Source organism: Rhipicephalus microplus, chromosome X (genome assembly GCF_043290135.1).
Source record: "Rhipicephalus microplus isolate Deutch F79 chromosome X, USDA_Rmic, whole genome shotgun sequence".
NCBI classification, from domain to species: domain Eukaryota; kingdom Metazoa; phylum Arthropoda; class Arachnida; order Ixodida; family Ixodidae; genus Rhipicephalus; species Rhipicephalus microplus.
Window position 1 is genome coordinate 481,045,183 of NC_134710.1, and position 22,181 is coordinate 481,067,363.

Consider the following 22,181-nt stretch of genomic DNA (forward strand, 5'->3'; position numbering starts at 1 on the left):
TGTAAAACACAAAAACGATCCCTTAAGTATACACTTGTTTCCCTTATTCATTAACGGGGGTCTCGTACTGGCAGACTTGGTGCTTTTAGTTTGTATACGGATACCCTTGGTCAGCTGCCAGTCAGTAATAACTTTCCGTGCTACGTGACGCCAAAACAGGCCCATTAGGAGTTTGCCACACTCGCCGCCTTGACGACTAGTGGCGCTGACTGACACTCCCACGTTTAAACTGACATAGATATCCAATAAAGTGGCTGGGGGGCGAGCTGTCGTGGTAGCTCTTTGGAAGAGCAACGAACGCGTTATTCGAAGGTCACAGGTTTGGATCCTTCTAAAGGCAAGTTTTCTTGATTTGATTAATTTGTGGGGTTTAACGTCCCAAAACCGCGATATGATCATGAGAGATGCCGTAGTCGAGGACGCCGGAAATTTTGACTACCTGGGGTTCTTTAACGTGCACCCAAATCTGAGCACACGGGCCTACGACAGTTTCGCCTCCATCGGAAATGCAGCCGCCGCAGCCGGGATTTGAATCCGCGACCTGCGGGTCAGCAGCCGAGTACCTTAGCCACTAGACCACCGAGGCGGGGCCATGGCAAGTTATCTTTTCAACCACTTTCTTTCTTCTCATTTACATTACAATTGGCCTAATAACTTCCCCTGTACCTTCCTTGGCATCATTGTCTGTTAGATCCCATTATTATTGTGTGAAACACAAAAAACGAGCCCTTAAGTATACACTTGTTTCGTTTATTCATCAACGAGGGTCTCGTACTGGCAGACTTGGTGCCTTTAGGTTGTATACGGGGGACTATTGGTCAGCTGCCAGTCAGTAATAGGTTCGCATGCTACGTGACGCCAAAAGAGGCTCATAAAGAGTGTGCCATACTAGCCACGATGGCTACTAGTGGCGCTGACTGACACACGCACGTTGAAATTGACAAATATACCCGATAAAGTTGCTGGAGGGATAGCTGTCGTAGTAGCTAAGGGTTAGTGCATCGAACGCGTTATTCGAAGGTCACAAGTTCGGATCCCTCCCAAGGCAAGTTATCTTTTCACCCACATTTGTTTCTTCTAATTTACAATACAATTGGCCTAATAACTTTCCCTATACCTTCATTGGCATTATTGTCTGTCAGATCCCATTAATATTGTGTAAAACACGAAAAACAAGCACCTAAGTATACACTTGTTTCCCCTATCATTAACGAGGGTCTCGTACTTGCAGACTTGGTGTATCAAGGTTGTATACGGGGGACTATTGGTCAGCTGCCATTTTGTAATAGGTTCCCGTGCTACGTGACGCCAAAACAGGATAATTAAGAGTTTGCCACACTCGCCGCCTTGGCGACTAGTGGCGCTGACTGACACTCCCACGTTTAAATTGACATAGATATCCAATAAAGTGGCTGGGGGGATAGCTGTCGTGGTAGCTCATTGGAAGAGCAACGAACGCGTTATTCGAAGGTCGCAGGTTCGGATCCTTTCCACGGCAAGTTATGTTGATTTGATAGATTTGTGGGATCTAACGTCCCAAAACCCCCACATGAATATGAGAGACGCCGTGGTGGAGGACTCCGGAAATTTTGACCACCTGGGGTTCTTTAACGTGCACCCAAATCTGAGCACACGGGCCTATGACATTTCCGCCTCCATTAGAAAAGCAGCCGCCGCAGCCGGGATTTGAACCCGCGACCGGCGGGTCAGCATCCGAGTACCTTAGCCACTAGACCACCGAGGCGGGGCCATGGCAAGTTATCTTTTCAACCACTTTCTTTCTTCTCATTTACATTACAATTGGCCTAATACCTTCCCCTGTACCTTCCTTGGCATCATTGTCTGTTAGATCCCATTATTATTGTGTAAAACACAAAAAACGAGCCCTTAAGTATACACTTGTTTCGTTTATTCATCAACCAGGGTCTCGTACTGGCAGACTTGGTGCCTCTATGTTGTATACGGAGACCATTGGTGAGCTGCCAGTTGGTAATAAGTTCCCGTGCTACGTGACGCCAAAACAGGCTAATTAAGAGTTTGCCACACTCACCGCCTTGGCGGCTAGTGGCGCTGACTACCACTCCCACGTTTAAATTGACATAGATATCCAATTAAGTGGCTGGGGGGATAGCTGTCGTGGTAGCTCAGTGGTAGAGAATCGAACGCGTTATTCGAAGGTCGCAGGTTCGGATCCTGCCCACGGCAAGTTATCTTTTCAGCCACTTTTCTTTCTTCCCATTTACATTACCATTGGCCTAATAACTTCCCCTATACCTTCCTTGGCATCATTGTCTGTTAGATCCTAATATTATTGTGTAAAACACGAAAAACGAGCCCTTAAGTATACACTTGTTTCCCTTATTCATTAATGAGGGTTTCGTAATGGCAGATTTGGTGCCTCTAGGTTGTATATGAAGACTATTGGTCAGCTGCCAGTTAGTAATCAGTTCACGTGCTACGTGACGCCAAAACAGGCTCATAAAGAGTGTGCCACACTAGCCACGATGGCTACTAGTGGCGCTGACTGACACACGCACGTTGAAATTGACATATACACCGGATAAAGTTGCTGGAGGGATAGCTGTCGTAGTAGCTAAGGGTTAGTGCATCGAACGCGTTATTCGAAGGTCACAAGTTCGGATCCTGCCCACGGCAAATTATCTTTTCACACACTTTTGTTTCGTTTCATTTACATTATGATTGGCCTAATAACTTCCCCTATACGTTCTTTGGCAGTATTGTCTGTTAGATCCCATTATTATTGTGTAAAACACGAAAAACGAGCCCTTAAGTATACACTTGTTTCCCTTATTCATTAACGATGGTCTTGTACTGGCAGACTTGGTGCCTCTAGGGGTTTTACGGGAGACCATTGGTCAGCTGCCAGTTAGTAATAAGCTCATGTGCTACGTGACGCCAAAACAGGCTCATAAAGAGTATGCAACACTCGCCGCCATGGATACTAGTGGCGCTAACTGACACACGCACGTTGAAATTGACATATATACCCGATAAAGTGGCTGGGGGATAGCTATCGTGGTAGCTAAGGTGTAGAGCATCGAATGCGTTATTCGAAGGTCACAAGTTCGGATCCCTCCCACGGCAAGTTATCTTTTCACCCACATTTCTTTCTTCTAATTTACAATACAAATGGCCTAATAACTTTCCCTATACCTTCATTGGCATTATTGTCTGTTAGATCCCATTAATATTGTGTAAAACACAAAAACGATCCCTTCCGTATACACTTGTTTCCGTTATTCATTAACGAGGGTCTCGTACTGGCAGACTTGGTGCTTTTAGTTTGTATACGGAGACCCTTGGTCAGCTGCCAGTCAGTAATAACTTTCCGTGCTACGTGACGCCAAAACAGGCCCATTAAGAGTTTGCCACACTCGCCGCCTTGACGACTAGTGGCGCTGACTGACACTCCCACGTTTAAGTTGACATAGATATCCAATAAAGTGGCTGGGGGGATAGCTGTCGTGGTAGCTCATTGGAAGAGCGACGAACGCGTTATTCGAAGGTCGCAGGTTCGGATCCTTTCCACGGCAAGTTATGTTGATTTGATAGATTTGTGGGGTCTAACGTCCCAAAACCCCAATAAGATTATGAGAGACGCCGTAGTGGAGGACTCCGGAAATTTTGACCACCTGGGGTTTTTTAACGTGCACCCAAATCTGAGCACACGGGCCTACGACATTTCCGCCTCCATTAGAAAAGCAGCCGCCGCAGCCGGGATTTGAACCCGCGACTTGCGGGTCAGCAGCCGAGTACCTTAGCCACTAGACCACCGAGGCGGGGCCATGGCAAGTTATCTTTTCAACCACTTTCTTTCTTCTCATTTACATTACATTTGGCCTAATAACTTCACCTGTACCTTCCTTGTCATCATTGTCTGTTAGATCCCATTATTATTGTGTAAAACACAAAAAACGAGCCCTTAAGTATACACTTGTTTCGTTTATTCATCAACGCGGGTCTCGTACTGGCAGACTTGGTGCCTCTATGTTGTATACGGAGACCATTGGTCAGCTGCCAGATAGTAATAAGTTCCCGTGCTACGTGACGCCAAAACAGGCTAATTAAGAGTTTGCCACACTCACGGCCTTGGCGGCTAGTGGCGCTGACTGACACTCCAACGTTTAAATTGACATAGATATCCAATAAAGTGGCTGGGGGTTTCCTGTCGTGTTAGCTCATTCGAAGAGCAACGAACGCGTTATTCGAAGGTCGCAGGTTTGGATCCTTCTCACGGCAAGTTTTCTTGATTTGATAGATTTGTAGGGTTTAACGTCCCGAAACCGCGATATGATTATGAGAGATGCCGTAGTCGAGGACGCCGGAAATTTTGTCCACCTGGGGTTCTTTAACATGCACCCAAATCTGAGCACACGGGCCTACGACAGTTCCGCCTCCATCCAAAATGCAGCCGCCGCATCTGGGATTTGAACCAGCGACCTGCGGGTCAGCAGCCGAGTACCTTGGCCACTAGACAACCTAGGTTGGGCCACGGCAAGTTATCTTTTCAACCACTTTTCTTTCTTCTCATTTACTATACAATTGGCCTAATAACTTCCCCTGTACCTTCCTTGGCATCATTGTCTGTTAGATACGATTATTATTGTGTAAAACACGAAAAACGAGCCCTTAAGTATACACTTGTTTCCCTTATTCATTAACGATGGTCTTGTACTAGCAGCCTTGGTGCCTCTAGGAGTTATACGGGAGACCATTGGTCAGCTGCCAGTTAGTAATAAGCTCATGTGCTTCGTCACGCCAAAACAGGCTCATAAAGAGTATGCAACACTCGCCGCCATGGATACTAGTGGCGCTAACTGATACACGCACGTTGAAATTGACATATATACCCGATAAAGTGGCTGGGGGATAGCTATCGTGGTAGCTAAGGTGTAGAGTATCGAATGCGTTATTCGAAGGTCACAAGTTCGGATCCCTCCCACGGCAAGTTATCTTTTCACCCACATTTCTTTCTTCTAATTTACAATACAATTGGCCTAATAACTTCCCCTGTACCTTCCTTGGCATCATTGTCTGTTAGATCCCATTATTATTGTGTAAATCACGAAAAACGAGCCCTTAACTATACACTTGCTTCCCTTATTCATCAACGAGGGTCTCGTACTGGCAGACTTGGTGCCTTTTGTTGGTATACGGAGACCCTTGGTCAGCTGCCAGTCAGTAATAAGTTCCCGTGCTACGTGACGCCAAAACAGGCTCATTAAGTGTTTGCCACACTCGCCGCTTTGGCGACTAGTGGCGCTGACTCACACTCCCACGTTTAAATTGACATAGATATCCAATAAAGTGGCTGGGGGCATAACTGTCGTGGTAGCTCTTTGGAAGAGCACCGAACGCGTTATTCGAAGGCCGAAGGTTTGGATCCTTCTAACGGCAAGTTTTCTTGATTTGATTAATTTGTGGGGTTTAACGTCCCAAAACCACGATATGATTATGAGAGATGCCGTAGTCGAGGAAGCCGGAAATTTTGACCACCTGGGCTCTTTAACGTGCACCCAAATCTGAGCACACGGGCCTACGATAGTTCCGCCTCCATCGGAAATGCAGCCGCCGCAGCCAGGATTTGAACCCGCGGCCTGCGGGTCAGCAGCCAAGTACCTTGGCCACTAGACAACCGAGGTGGGGCTACGGCAAGTTTTCTTTTCAACCACTTTTCTTTCTTCTTATTTACATTACAATTGGCCTAATAACTTCCCCTGTACCTTCCTTGGCATCATTGTCTGTTAGATTCGATTATTATTGTTTAAAACACGAAAAACGAGCCCTTAAGTATACACTTGTTTCCGTTATTTATTAACGAGGGTCTCGTACTGGCAGACTTGGTGCCTTTAGGTTGTATACGGAGACTATTGGTCAGCTGCCAGTTAGTAATAAGTTTACGTGCTACGTGACGCCAAAACAGGCTCATAAAGAGTGTGCCAGACTCGCCGCCATGGCTACTAGTGGCGCTGACTGACACTCCCACGTTTAAATTGACATAGATACCCAATAATTTGGGTTGGAGGATAGCTCTCGTGGTAGATGAGTGGTAGAGCACAGAACGTGTTATACAAAGGTCGAAGGTTTGGATTCTGTCGACGGCAAGTTATCTTTGCATCGACATTTCTTTCTTCTCGTTTACATTACAATAGGCCTATTAACTTCCTCTATACCTTCCTTGGCATTAATGCCTGTTAGATCCCATTATTATTGTGTAAAACACAAAAACGAGCCCTTAAGTATACACTTGTTTCCCTTATTCATCAACGAGGGTCTCGTACTGGCAGACTTGGTGCCTCTATGTTGTATACGCAGACCATTGGTCAGCTGCCAGTTAGTAATAAGTTCCCGTGCTACGTTACGCCAAAACAGGCTAATTAAGAGATTGCCACACTCACCGCCTTGGCAGCTAGTGGCGCTGACTGACACTCCCCCGTTTAAATTGACATAGATATCCAATAAAGTGGCTGGGGCGATAGCTGTCGTGGTAGCTGAGTGGCAGTGCATCGAACGCGTTACTCGAAGGTCACAGGTTCGGATCCTTTCCACGGCAAGTTATGTTGATTTGATAGATTTGTGGGGTCTAACGTCCCAAAACCACCATAAGTATATGAGAGACGCCGTAGTGGAAGACTCCGGAAATTTTGACCACCTGCGGTTCTTTAACGTGCACCCAAATCTGAGTACACGGGCCTACGACATTTCCGCCTCCATTGGAAAAGCAGCCGCCACAGCCGGGATTTGAATCCGCGACCTGCGGGTCAGCAGCCGAGTACCTTAGCCACTAGACCACTGAAGTGGGGCCATGGCAAGTTATCTTTTCAACCACTTTTCTTTCTTCTGATTTACATTACCATTGGCCTAATAACTTCCCCTATACCTTCCTTGGAATCAATGTCTGTTAGATCCTATTAATATTGTGTAAAACACGAAAAACGAGCCCTTAAGTATACACTTGTTTCCCTTATTCATTAATGAGGGTCTCGTAATGGCAGACTTGGTGCCTCTAGGTTGTATACGGAGACCATTGGTCAGCTGCCAGTTAGTAATAAGTTCACGTGCGACGTGACGCCAAAACAGACTCATAAAGGGTGTGCCACACTCTCCGCCATGGCTACTAGTGGCGCTGACTGACACTCCCACGTTTAATTTGACATAGATACCCAATAAAGTGGCTGGGCGGATAGCTGTCGTGGTAGCTCAGTGGTAGAGAATTGAACGCGTAATTCGAAGGTCGCAGGTTCGGATCTTGCCCACGGCAAGTCATCTTTTCACCCACTTTTCTTTCTTCTCATTTATAATACAATTGGCCTAATAACTTCTCCTATACCTTGCTTGGCATTATTGCCTGTTAGATCCCATTATTATTTTGTAAAACACAAAAAACAAGCCCTTAAGTATACACTTGTATTCCTTATTCTTTAACGAGGGTCTCGTACTGGCAGACTTTGTGCCTCTAGGTTGTATAAGTGGAACTATTGGTCAGCTGCCAGTTAGTAATAAGTTCATGTGCTACGTGACGCCAAAACGGGTTCATAAAGAGTCTGCAACACTCGCCACAATGGATACTAGGGGCGCTGACTGACACACGCACGTTGAATGTGACATATATATCCGATAAAGTGGCTGGGGGATGGCTGTCGTGGTAGCTAAGGGGTAGAGGATAGAACGCCTTATTCGAAGGTCACAAGTTCGGATCCCTCCCACGGCAAGTTATCCTTTCACCCACATTTCTTTCTTCTAATTTACATTACGATTGACCTAATAACTTTCCCTGTACCTTCATTGGCATTATTGTATGTTAGATCCCATTATTATTGTGTAAAACACAAGAAACGAGTCCTTGAGTATAAAATTGTTTCCCTTATTCATTAACGAGGGTCTCGTACTGGCAGACTTGGTGCCTTTTTTTGTATGCGGAGACCCTTGGTCAGCTGCCAGTCAGTAATAAGTTCCCGTGCTAGGTGACTCCCAAACAGGCTCGTTAAGAGTTTGCCACACTCGCCGCCTTGGCGACTAGTGGCGCTGACTGACAATCCCAGGTTTAAATTGACATAGATATCCAATAGAGTGGCTGGGGGGATAGCTGTCGTGGTAGCTCTTTGGAAGAGCAACGAACGCGTTATTCGAAGGTCGCAGGTTTGGATCCTTCTAACGGCAAGTTTTCTTGATTTCATTAATTTGTGGGTTTAAAGACCCAAAACCGCGATATGATTATGAGAGATGCCGTAGTCGAGGACGCCGGAAATTTTGACCACCTGGGGTTCTTTAACGTGCACCCAAATCTGAGCACACGGGCCTATGACAGTTCCGCCTCCATCGGAAATGCAGCAGCCGCAGCCAGGATTTTAACCCGCGGCCTGCGGGTCAGCAGCCGAGTACCTTGGCCACTAGAATACCGAGGTGGGGCTACGGCAAGTTATCTTTTCAACCACTTTTTTTTGTTCTCATTTACATTACAATTGGCCTAATACCTTCCCCTGTACCTTCCTTGGCATCATTGTCTGTTAGATCCGAATATTATTGTATAAAACACGAAAAACGAGCCCTTTAGTATACACTTGTTTCCCTTATTCATTAACGAGGGTCTCGTACTGGCAGACTTGGTGCCTTTAGGTTGAATACGGAGACTATTGGTCAGCTGCCAGTTAGTAATAAGTTTCCGTGCTACGTGACGCAAAAAACAGGCTCATTAAGAGTTTGCCACACTCGCCGCCTTGGCGACTAGTGGCGCTGACTGACACTCTACTGTTTAAATTGACATAGATATCCAATAAAGTGGCTTGGGGATAGCTGTCGTGTTAGCTCATTGGAAGAGCAACGAACGCGTTATTCGAAGGTCGCAGGTTCGGATCCTCCCCACGGCAAGTTTTCTTGATTTGATTGATTTGTGGGGCTTAACGTCCCAAAGCCACCATATGATTATGAGAGATGCCGTAGTGGAGGACGCCAGAAATTTTGACCACCTGGGGTTCTTTAACGTGCACCCAAATCTGAGCACACGGGCCTACGACATTTCCGCCTCCATTAAAAAAGCAGCCGCGGCAGCCGGGATTTGAACCCGCGACCTGCGGGTCAGCAGCCGAGTACCTTAGCCACTAGACCACCGAGGCGGGGCCATGGCAAGTTATCTTTTCAACCACTTTCTTTCTTCTCATTTACATTACAATTGGCCTAATAACTTCCCCTGTACCTTCCTTGGCATCATTGTCTGTTAGATCCCATTATTATTGTGTAAAACACGAAAAACGAGCCCTTAAATATACCCTTTTTTCCCTTAATCATTAACGAGGGTCTCGTACTGGCAGACTTGGTGTATCTAGGTTGTATACGGGGGACTATTGGTCAGCTGCCAGTCAGTATCAGGTTCGCGTGCTACGTGACGCCAAAACAGGCTCGTAAAGAGTGTGCCATACTAGCCACGATGGCTACTAGTGGCGCTGACTGACACACGCACGTTGAAATTGACATATATACCCGATAAAGTTGCTGGAGGGATAGCTGTCGTAGTAGCTAAGGGTTAGTGCATCGAACGCGTTATTCGAAGGTCACAAGTTCGGATCCTGCCCACGGTAAGTTATCTTTTCACACACTTTTGTTTCTTTTCATTTACATTATGATTGGCCTAATAACTTTCCCTATACGTTCTTTGGTATTATTGTCTGTTAGATCCCATTATTATTGTGTAAAACACGAAAAACGAGCCCTTAACTATACACTTGTTTCCCTTATTCATTGAGGAGGGTCTCGTAGTGGCAGACTTGGTGCCTCTAGGTTGTATACGGGAGATGATTGGTCAGCTGCCAGTTAGTAATAAGTTCATGTGCTACGTGACGCCAAAACAGGCTCATAAAGAGTATGCAACACTCGCCGCAAAGGATACTAGGGGCGCTGACTGACACACGCACGTTGAAATTGACATATATACCCGATAAAGTGGCTGGGGGATAGCTATCGTGGTAGCTAAGGTGTAGAGCATCGAATGCGTTATTCGAAGGTCACAAGTTCGGATCCCTCCCACGGCAAGTTATCTTTTCAGCCATATTTATTTCTTCTAATTTACAATACAATTGGCCTAATAACTTTCCCTATACCTTCATTGGCATTATTGCCGTTACAATGCCATTAATATTGTGTAAAACACAAAAAACGAGCCCTTAAGTATACACTTGTTTCGTTTATTCATCAACGAGGGTCTCGTACTGGCAGACTCGGTGCCTCTATGTTGTATACGGAGACCATTGGTCAGCTGCCAGTTAGTAATAAGTTCCCGTGCTACGTGACGCCAAAACAGGCTAATTAAGAGTTTGCCACACTCACCGCCTTGGTGGCTAGTGGCGCTGACTGACACCTCCACGTTTAAATTGACATAGATATCCAATAAAGTGGCTGGGGGGATAGCTGTCGTAATAGCTCATTGGAAGAGCAACGAACGCGTTATTCGAAGGTCGCAGGTTTGGATCCTTCTCACGGCGAGTTTTCTTGATTTGATAGATTTGTGGTTTTTAACGTCCCGAAACCGCGATATGATTCTGAGAGATGCCGTAGTCGAGGACGCCGGAAATTTTGACCACCTGGGGTTCTTTAACGTGCACCCAAATCTGAGCACACGGGCCTACGACAGTTCCGCCTCCATCCAAAATGCAGCCGCCGCAGCGGGGATTTGAACCCGCGACCTACGGGTCAGCAGCCGAGTACCTTGGCGACTAGACAACCTAGGTGGGGCCACGGAAGTTTTCTTTTCAACCACTTTTCTTTTTTCTCATTTACATTACAATTGGCCTAATAACTTCCCCTGTACCTTCCTTGGCATCATTGTCTGTTAGATCCGATTATTTTTGTGTAAAACACGAAAAACGAGCCCTTACGTATACACTTGTTTCTCTTATTCATTAAGGATGGTCTTGTACTGGCAGACGTGGTGCCTCTAGGGGTTTTACGGGAGACCATTGGTCAGCTGCCAGTTAGTAATAAGCTCATGTGCTACTTGACGCCAAAACAGGCTCAGAAAGAGTATGCAACACTCGCCGCCATGGATACTAGTGGCGCTAACTGACACACGCACGTTGAAATTGACATATATACCCGAAAAAGTGGCTGGGGGATAGCTGTCGTGGTAGCTAAGGGGTAGAGCATCGAATTCATTATTCGAAGGTCACAAGTTCGGATCCCTCCCAAGGCAAGTTATCTTTTCACCCACATTTGTTTCTTCTAATTTACAATACAATTGGCCTAATAACTTTCCCTATACCTTCATTGGCATTATTGTCTGTTAGATCCCATTAATATTGTGTAAAACACAAAAACGATCTCTTAAGTATACAGTTGTTTTCCTTATTCGTTAACGAGGGTCTCGTACTGGCAGACTTGGTGCTTTTAGTTTGTATACGGAGACCCTTGGTCAGCTGCCAGTCAGTAATAACTTTCCGTGCTACGTGACGCCAAAACAGGATAATTAGGAGTTTGCCACACTCGCCGCCTTGGCGACTACTGGCGCTGACTGACACTCCCACGTTTAAATTGACATAGATATCCAATAAAGTGGCTGGGGGGATAGCTGTCGTGGTAGCTCATTGGAAGAGCAACGAACGCGTTATTCGAAGGTCGCAGGTTCGGATCCTTTCCACGGCAAGTTATGTTGATTTGATAGATTTGTGGGGTCTAACGTCCCAAAACCCCCACAAGAATATGAAAGACGCCGTGGTGGAGGACTCCGGAAATTTTGACCACCTGGGGTTCTTTAACGTGCATCCAAATCTGAGCACACGGGCCTACGACATTTCCACCTCCATTAGAAAAGCAGCCGCCGCAGCCGGGATTTGAACCCGCGACCTGCGGGTCAGCATCCGAGTACCTTAGCCACTAGACCACCGAGGCGGGGCCTTGGCAAGTTATCTTTTCAACCACTTTCTTTCTTCTCATTTACATTACAATTGGCCTAATAACTTCCCCTGTACCTTCCTTGGCATCATTGTCTGTTAGATCCCATTATTATTGTGTAAAACACAAAAAACGAGCCCTTAAGTATACACTTGTTTCGTTTATTCATCAACGAGGGTCTCGTACTGGCAGACTTGGTGCCTCTATGTTGTATACGGAGACCATTGGTGAGCTGCCAGTTAGGAATAAGTTCCCGTGCTACGTGACACCAAAACAGGCTAATTAAGAGTTTGCCACACTCACCGCCTTGGCGGCTAGTGGCGCTGACTGACACTCCCACGTTTAAATTGACATAGATATCCAATAAAGTGGCTGGGGGGATAGCTGTCGTGGTAGCTCAGTGTTTGAGAATCGAACGCGTTATTCGAAGGTCGCAGGTTCGGATCCTGCCCACGGCAAGTTATCTTTTCAACCACTTTTCTTTCTTCTCATTTACATTACCATTGGCCTAATAACTTCCCCTATACCTTCCTTGGCATCATTGTCTGTTAGATCCTATTATTATTGTGTAAAACACGAAAAACGAGCCCTTAAGTATACACTTCTTTCCTTATTCATTAACGAGGGTCTCGTACTGGCAGACTTGGTGTATCTAGGTTGTATACGGGGGACTATTGGTCAGCTGCCAGTCAGTAATAGGTTCGCGTGCTACGTGACGCCAAAACAGGCTCATAAAGAGTGTGCCACACTAGCCACGATGGCTACTAGTGGCGCTGACTGACACAAGCACGTTGAAATTGACATATATACCCGATAAAGTTGCTGGAGGGATAGCTGTCGTAGTAGCTAAGGGTTAGTGCATCGAACGCGTTATTCGAAGGTCACAAGTTCGGATCCTGCCCACGGTAAGTTATCTTTTCAAACACTTTTGTTTCTTTTCATTTACATTATGATTGGCCTAATAACTTCCCCTATACGTTCTTTGGTATTATTGTCTGTTAGATCCCATTATTATTGTGTAAAACACGAAAAACGAGCCCTTAACTATACACTTGTTTCCCTTATTCATTGAGGAGGGTCTCGTACTGGCAGACTTGGTGCCTCTAGGTTGTATACGGGAGACGATTGGTCAGCTGCCAGTTAGTAATAAGTTCATGTGCTATGTGACGCCAAAAGAGGCTAATTAAGAGTTTGCCACACTCACCGCCTTGGCGGCTAGTGGCGCTGACTGACACTTCCACGTTTAAATTGACATAGATATCCAATAAAGTGGCTGGGAGTTTCCTGTCGTAATAGCTCATTGGAAGAGCAACGAACGCGTTATTCGAAGGTCGCAGGTTTGGATCCTTCTCATGGCAAGTTTTCTTGATTTGATAGATTTGTGGTTTTTAACGACCCGAAACCGCGATATGATTATGAGAGATGCCGTAGTCGAGGACGCCGGAAATTTTGACCACCTGGGGTTCTTTAACGTGCACCCAAATTTGAGCACACGGGCCTACGACAGTTCCGCCTCCATCCAAAATGCAGCCGCCGCAGCGGGGATTTGAACCCGCGACCTGCGGGTCAGCAGCCGAGTACCTTGGCGACTAGACAACCTAGGTGGGGCCACGGCAAGTTTTCTTTTCAACCACTTTCCTTTTTTCTCATTTACATTACAATTGGCCTAATAACTTCCCCTGTACCTTCCTTGGCATCATTGTCTGTTAGATCCGATTATTATTGTGTAAAACACGAAAAACGAGCCCTTAAGTATACACTTGTTTCTCTTATTCATTAACGATGGTCTTGTACTGGCAGACTTGGTGCCTCTAGGGGTTTTACGGGAGACCATTGGTCAGCTGCCAGTTAGTAATAAGCTCATGTGCTACGTGACGCCAAAACAGGCTCAGAAAGAGTATGCAACACTCGCCGCCATGGATACTAGTGGCGCTAACTGACACACGCACGTTGAAATTGACATATATACCCGAAAAAGTGGCTGGGGGATAGCTATCTGGGTAGCTAAGGTGTAGAGCATCGAATTCATTATTCGAAGGTCACAAGTTCGGATCCCTCCCAAGGCAAGTTATCTTTTCACCCACATTTGTTTCTTCTAATTTACAATACAATTGGCCTAATAACTTTCCCTATACCTTCATTGGCATTATTGTCTGTTAGATCCCATTAATGTTGTGTAAAACACAAAAACGATCTCTTAAGTATACACTTGTTTCCCTTATTCATTAACGAGGGTCTCGTACTGGCAGACTTGGTGCCTTTAGTTTGTATACGGAGACCCTTGCTCAGCTGCCAGTCAGTAATAAGTTCCCGTGCTATGTGACGCCAAAAGAGGCTAATTAAGAGTTTGCCACACTCACCGCCTTGGCGGCTAGTGGCGCTGACTGACACTTCCACGTTTAAATTGACATAGATATCCAATAAAGTGGCTGGGGGGATAGCTGTCGTAATAGCTCATTGGAAGAGCAACGAACGCGTTATTCGAAGGTCGCAGGTTTGGATCCTTCTCACGGCGAGTTTTCTTGATTTGATAGATTTGTGGTTTTTAACGTCCCGAAACCGCGATATGATTCTGAGAGATGCCGTAGTCGAGGACGCCGGAAATTTTGACCACCTGGGGTTCTTTAACGTGCACCCAAATCTGAGCACACGGGCCTACGACAGTTCCGCCTCCATCCAAAATGCAGCCGCCGCAGCGGGGATTTGAACCCGCGACCTACGGGTCAGCAGCCGAGTACCTTGGCGACTAGACAACCTAGGTGGGGCCACGGCAAGTTTTCTTTTCAACCACTTTTCTTTTTTCTCATTTACATTACAATTGGCCTAATAACTTCCCCTGTACCTTCCTTGGCATCATTGTCTGTTAGATCCGATTATTTTTGTGTAAAACACGAAAAACGAGCCCTTAAGTATACACTTGTTTCCCTTATTCTTTAACGATGGTCTTGTACTGGCAGACTTGGTGCCTCTAGGGGTTTTACGGGAAACCATTGGTCAGCTGCCAGTTAGTAATAAGCTCATGTGCTACGTGACGCCAAAACAGACTCATAAAGAGTATGCAACACTCGCCGCCATGGATACTAGTGGCGCTAACTGACACACGCACGTTGAAATTGACATATATACCCGATAAAGTGGCTGGGGGATAGCTATCTTGGTAGCTAAGGTGTAGAGCATCGAATGCGTTATTCGAAGGTCACAAGTTCGGATCCCTCCCACGGCAAGTTATCTTTTCACCCACATTTCTTTCTTCTAATTTACAATACAATTGGCCTAATAACTTTCCCTATACCTTCATTGGCATTATTGTCTGTTAGATCCCATTAATATTGTGTAAAACACAAAAACGATCCCTTACGTATACACTTGTTACCGTTATTCATTAACGAGGGTCTCGTACTGGCAGACTTGGTGCTTTTAGTTTGTATACGGAGACCCTTGGTCAGCTGCCAGTCAGTAATAACTTTCCGTGCTACGTGACGCCAAAACAGGCCCATTAAGAGTTTGCCACACTCGCCGCCTTGACGACTAGTGGCGCTGACTGACACTCCCACGTTTAAATTGACATAGATATCCAATAAAGTGGCTGGGGGGATAGCTGTCGTGGTAGCTCATTGGAAGAGCGACGAACGCGTTATTCGAAGGTCGCAGGTTCGGATCCTTTCCACGGCAAGTTATGTTGATTTTATAGATTTGTGGGGTCTAACGTCCCAAAACCCCAATGAGATTATGAGAGACGCCGTAGTGGAGGACTCCGGAAATTTTGACCACCTGGGGTTCTTTAACGTGCACCCAAATCTGAGCACACGGGCCTACGACATTTCCGCCTCCATTAGAAAAGCAGCCGCCGCAGCCGGGATTTGAACCCGCGACCTGCGGGTCAGCAGCCGAGTACCTTAGCCTTTAGACCACCGAGGCGGGGCCATGGCAAGTTATCTTTTCAACCACTTTCTTTCTTCTCATTTACATTACATTTGGCCTAATAACTTCCCCTGTACCTTCCTTGTCATCATTGTCTGTTAGATCCCATTATTATTGTGTAAAACACAAAAAACGAGCCCTTAAGTATACACTTGTTTCGTTTATTCATCAACGCGGGTCTCGTACTGGCAGACTTGGTGCCTCTATGTCGTATACGGAGACCATTGGTCAGCTGCCAGATAGTAATAAGTTCCCGTGCTACGTGACGCCAAAACAGGCTAATTAAGAGTTTGCCACACTCACCGCCTTGGCGGCTAGTGGTGCTGACTGACACTCCAACGTTTAAATTGACATAGATATGCAATAAAGTGGCTGGGGGTTTCCTGTCGTGTTAGCTCATTCGAAGAGCAACGAACGCGTTATTCGAAGGTCGCAGGTTTGGATCCTTCTCACGGCAAGTTTTCTTGATTTGATAGATTTGTAGGGTTTAACGTCCCGAAACCGCGATATGATTATGAGAGATGCCGTAGTCGAGGACGCCGGAAATTTTGACCACCTGGAGTTCTTTAACATGCACCCAAATGTGAGCACACGGGCCTACGACAGTTCCGCCTCCATCCAAAATGCAGCCGCCGCATCTGGGATTTGAACCCGCGACCTGCGGGTCAGCAGCCGAGTACCTTGGCCACAAGACAACCTAGGTTGGGCCAAGGCAAGTTATCTTTTCAACCACTTTTCTTTCTTCTCATTTACTATACAATTGGCCTAATAACTTCCCCTGTACCTTCCTTGGCATCATTGTCTGTTAGATCCGATTATTATTGTGTAAAACACGAAAAACGAGCTCTTAAGTATACACTTGTTTCCCTTATTCATTAACGATGGTCTTGTACTAGCAGGCTTGGTGCCTCTAGGTGTTATACGGGAGACCATTGGTCAGCTGCCAGTTAGTAATAAGCTCATGTGCTGCGTCACGCCAAAACAGGCTCATAAAGAGTATGCAACACTCGCCGCCATGGATACAAGTGGCGCTAACTGACACACGCACGTTGAAATTGACATATATACCCGATAAAGTGGCTGGGGGATAGCTATCGTGGTAGCTAAGGTGTAGAGTATCGAATGCGTTATTCGAAGGTCACAAGTTCGGATCCCTCCCACGGCAAGTTATCTTTTCACCCACATTACTTTCTTCTAATTTACAATACAATTGGCCTAATAACTTCCCCTGTACCTTCCTTGGCATCATTGTCTGTTAGATCCCATTATTATTGTGTAAATCACGAAAAACGAGCCCTTAAGTATACACTTGTTTCCCTTATTCATTAACGAGGGTCTCGTACTGGAAGACTTGGTGCCTTTTGTTGGTATACGGAGACCCTTGGTCAGCTGCCAGTCAGTAATAAGTTCCCGTGCTACGTGACGCCAAAACAGGCTCATTAAGTGTTTGCCACACTCGCCGCTTTGGCGACTAGTGGCGCTGACTCACACTCCCACGTTTAAATTGACATAGATATCCAATAAAGTGGCTGGGGGGATAGCTGTCGTGGTAGCTCTTTGGAAGAGCACCGAACGCGTTATTCGAAGGCCGCAGGTTTGGATCCTTCTAACGGCAAGTTTTCTTGATTTGAATAATTTGTGGGGTTTAACGTCCCAAAACCACGATATGATTATGAGAGATGCCGTAGTCGAGGAAGCCGGAAATTTTGACCACCTGGGGCTCTTTAACGTGCACCCAAATCTGAGCACACGGGCCTACGATAGTTCCGCCTCCATCGGAAATGCAGCCGCCGCAGCCAGGATTTGAACCCGCGGCCTGCGGGTCAGCAGCCAAGTACCTTGGCCACTAGACAACCGAGGTGGGGCCACGGCAAGTTATCTTTTCAACCACTTTTCTTTCTTCTTATTTACATTACAATTGGCCTAATAACTTCCCCTGTACCTTGCTTGGCATCATTGTCTGTTAGATTCGATTATTATTGTGTAAAACACGAAAAACGAGCCCTTAAGTGTACACTTGTTTCCGTTATTTATTAACGAGGGTCTCGTACTGGCAGACTTGGTGCCTTTAGGTTGTATACGGAGACTATTGGTCAGCTGCCAGTTAGTAATGAGTTTACGTGCTACGTGACGCCAAAACAGGCTCATAAAGAGTGTGCCAGACTCGCCGCCATGGCTACTAGTGGCGCTGACTGACACTCCCACGTTTAAATTGACATTCATACCCAGTAATTTGGGTTGGAGGATAGCTCTCGTGGTAGATGAGTGGTAGAGCACAGAACGTGTTATACAAAGGTCGAAGGTTTGGATTCTGTCGACGGCAAGTTATCTTTGCACCGACATTTCTTTCTTCTCGTTTACATTACAATTGGCCTATTAACTTCCCCTATACCTTCCTTGGCATTAATGCCTGTTAGATCCCATTATTCTTGTGTAAAACACAAAAAACGAGCCCTTAAGTATACACTTGTTTCCCTTATTCATCAACGAGGGTCTCGTACTGGCAGACTTGGTGCCTCTATGTTGTATACGCAGACCATTGGTCAGCTGCCAGTTAGTAATAAGTTCCCGTGCTACGTTACGCCAAAACAGGCTAATTAAGAGATTGCCACACCCACCGCCTTGGCAGCTAGTGGCGCTGACTGACAACCCCACGTTTAAATTGACATAGATATCCAATAAAGTGGCTAGGGGGATTGCTGTCGTGTTAGCTCATTGGAAGAGCAACGAACGCGTTATTCGAAGGTCGCAGGTTCAGATCCTTCCCACGGCAAGGTTTCTTGATTTGATTGATTTGTGGGGTTTAACGTCCGAAAAGCACCATATGATTATGATTAGTGGAGGACGCCAGAAATTTTGACCACCTGGGGTTCTTTAACGTGCACCCAAATCTGAGCACACAGGCGTACGACATTTTCCACCTCCATCGGAAATGCAGCTGCCCCAGCCGGGATTTGAACCCGCCACCTGCGGTTTAGGTTACGGAGAACATTGGTCAGCTGCCAGTTAGTAATAAGTTCCCGTGCTAAGCGACGCCAAAACAGGCTAATTAAGAGTTTGACACACTCGCCGCCATGTCTACTAGTGGCGCTGACTGACACTCCCATGTTTAATTTGACATAGATACCCAATAAAGTGGCTGGGCGGATAGCTGTCGTGGTAGCTCAGTGGTAGAGAATTGAACGCGTAATTCGAAGGTCGCAGGTTCGGATCTTGCCCACGGCAAGTTATCTTTTCAACCACTTTTCTTTCTTCTCGTTTACATTACAATTGGCCTATTAACTTCCGCTATACCTTCCTTGGCATAATTGTCTGTCATATTCCAATATTATTGTGTAAAAGACGAAAAACGAGCCCTTAAGTATACACTTGTTTCCCTTATCATTAACGAGGGTCTCGTACTGGAAGACTTGGTGTATCTATGTTGTATACGGGGGACTATTGGTCAGCTGCCAGTCAGTAATGGGTTCACGTGCTACGTGACGCCAAAACAGGCTCATAAAGAGTGTGCCACACTAGCCGCGACGGCTACTAGTGGCGCTGACTGACACACGCACGTTGAAATTGACGCATATACCCGATAAAGTTGCTGGAGGGATAGCTGTCGCGGTAGCTAAGGGTTAGTGCATCGAACGCGTTATTCGAAGGTCACAAGTTCGGATCCTGCCCACGGCAAGTTATCTTTTCACACACTTTTGTTTCTTTTCATTTACATTATGATTGGCCTAATAACTTCCCCCATACGTTCTTTGGCATTATTGTCTGTTAGATCCCATTATTATTGTGTAAAACGCGAAAAACGAGCCCTCAACTATACACTAGTTTCCCTTATTCATTGACGAGGGTCTCGTACTGGCAGACTTGGTGCCTCTAGGTTGTATACGGGAGATGATTGGTCAGCTGCCAGTTAGTAATAAGTTCATGTGCTACGTGACGCCAAAACAGGCTCATAAAGAGTGTGCCACACTCTCCGCCTTGGCTACTAGTGGCGCTGACGGACACTCCCACGTTTAGTTTGACATAGATGCCCAATAAAGTGGCTGGGCGGATAGCTGTAGTGGTAGCTCAGTGTTTGAGAATCGAACGCGTTATTCGAAGGTCGCAGGTTCGGATCCTGCCCACGGCAAGTTATCTTTTCAACCACTTTTCTTTCTTCTCATTTACATTACCATTGGAGTAATAACTTCCCCTATACCTTCCTTGGCATCATTGTCTGTTAGATCCTATTATTATTGTGTAAAACACGAAAAACGAGCCCTTAAGTATACACTTGTTTTCCTTATTCATTAACGAGGGTCTCGTACTGGCAGACTTGGTGCTTTTAGTTTGTATACGGAGACCCTTGGTCAGCTGCCAGTCAGTAATAACTTTCCGTGCTACGTGACGCCAAAACAGGCCCATTAAGAGTTTGCCACACTCGCCGCCTTGACGACTAGTGGCGCTGACTGACACTCCCACGTTTAAATTGACATAGATATCCAATAAAGTGGCTGGGGGGATAGCTGTCGTGGTAGCTCATTGGAAGAGCGACGAACGCATTATTCGAAGGTCGCAGGTTCGGATCCTTTCCACGGCAAGTTATGTTGATTTTATAGATTTGTGGGGTCTAACGTCCCAAAACCCCAATGAGATTATGAGAGACGCCGTAGTGGAGGACTCCGGAAATTTTGACCACCTGGGGTTCTTTAACGTGCACCCAAATCTGAGCACACGGGCCTACGACATTTCCGCCTCCATTAGAAAAGCAGCCGCCGCAGCCGGGATTTGAACCCGCGACCTGCGGGTCAGCAGCCGAGTACCTTAGCCTTTAGACCACCGAGGCGGGGCCATGGCAAGTTATCTTTTCAACCACTTTCTTTCTTCTCATTTACATTACATTTGGCCTAATAACTTCCCCTGTACCTTCCTTGTCATCATTGTCTGTTAGATCCCATTATTATTGTGTAAAACACAAAAAACGAGCCCTTAAGTATACACTTGTTTCGTTTATTCATCAACGCGGGTCTCGTACTGGCAGACTTGGTGCCTCTATGTCGTATACGGAGACCATTGGTCAGCTGCCAGATAGTAATAAGTTCCCGTGCTACGTGACGCCAAAACAGGCTAATTAAGAGTTTGCCACACTCACCGCCTTGGCGGCTAGTGGTGCTGACTGACACTCCAACGTTTAAATTGACATAGATATCCAATAAAGTGGCTGGGGGTTTCCTGTCGTGTTAGCTCATTCGAAGAGCAACGAACGCGTTATTCGAAGGTCGCAGGTTTGGATCCTTCTCACGGCAAGTTTTCTTGATTTGATAGATTTGTAGGGTTTAACGTCCCGAAACCGCGATATGATTATGAGAGATGCCGTAGTCGAGGACGCCGGAAATTTTGACCACCTGGAGTTCTTTAACATGCACCCAAATCTGAGCACACGGGCCTACGACAGTTCCGCCTCCATCCAAAATGCAGCCGCCGCATCTGGGATTTGAACCCGCGACCTGCGGGTCAGCAGCCGAGTACCTTGGCCACTAGACAACCTAGGTTGGGCCACGGCAAGTTATCTTTTCAACCACTTTTCTTTCTTCTCATTTACTATACAATTGGCCTAATAACTTCCCCTGTACCTTCCTTGGCATCATTGTCTGTTAGATCCGATTATTATTGTGTAAAACACGAAAAACGAGCTCTTAAGTATACACTTGTTTCCCTTATTCATTAACGATGGTCTTGTACTAGCAGGCTTGGTGCCTCTAGGTGTTATACGGGAGACCATTGGTCAGCTGCCAGTTAGTAATAAGCTCATGTGCTGCGTCACGCCAAAACAGGCTCATAAAGAGTATGCAACACTCGCCGCCATGGATACTAGTGGCGCTAACTGACACACGCACGTTGAAATTGACATATATACCCGATAAAGTGGCTGGGGGATAGCTATCGTGGTAGCTAAGGTGTAGAGTATCGAATGCGTTATTCGAAGGTCACAAGTTCGGATCCCTCCCACGGCAAGTTATCTTTTCACCCACATTTCTTTCTTCTAATTTACAATACAATTGGCCTAATAACTTCCCCTGTACCTTCCTTGGCATCATTGTCTGTTAGATCCCATTATTATTGTGTAAATCACGAAAAACGAGCCCTTAAGTATACACTTGTTTCCCTTATTCATTAACGAGGGTCTCGTACTGGAAGACTTGGTGCCTTTTGTTGGTATACGGAGACCCTTTGTCAGCTGCCAGTCAGTAATAAGTTCCCGTGCTACGTGACGCCAAAACAGGCTCATTAAGTGTTTGCCACACTCGCCGCTTTGGCGACTAGTGGCGCTGACTCACACTCCCACGTTTAAATTGACATAGATATCCAATAAAGTGGCTGGG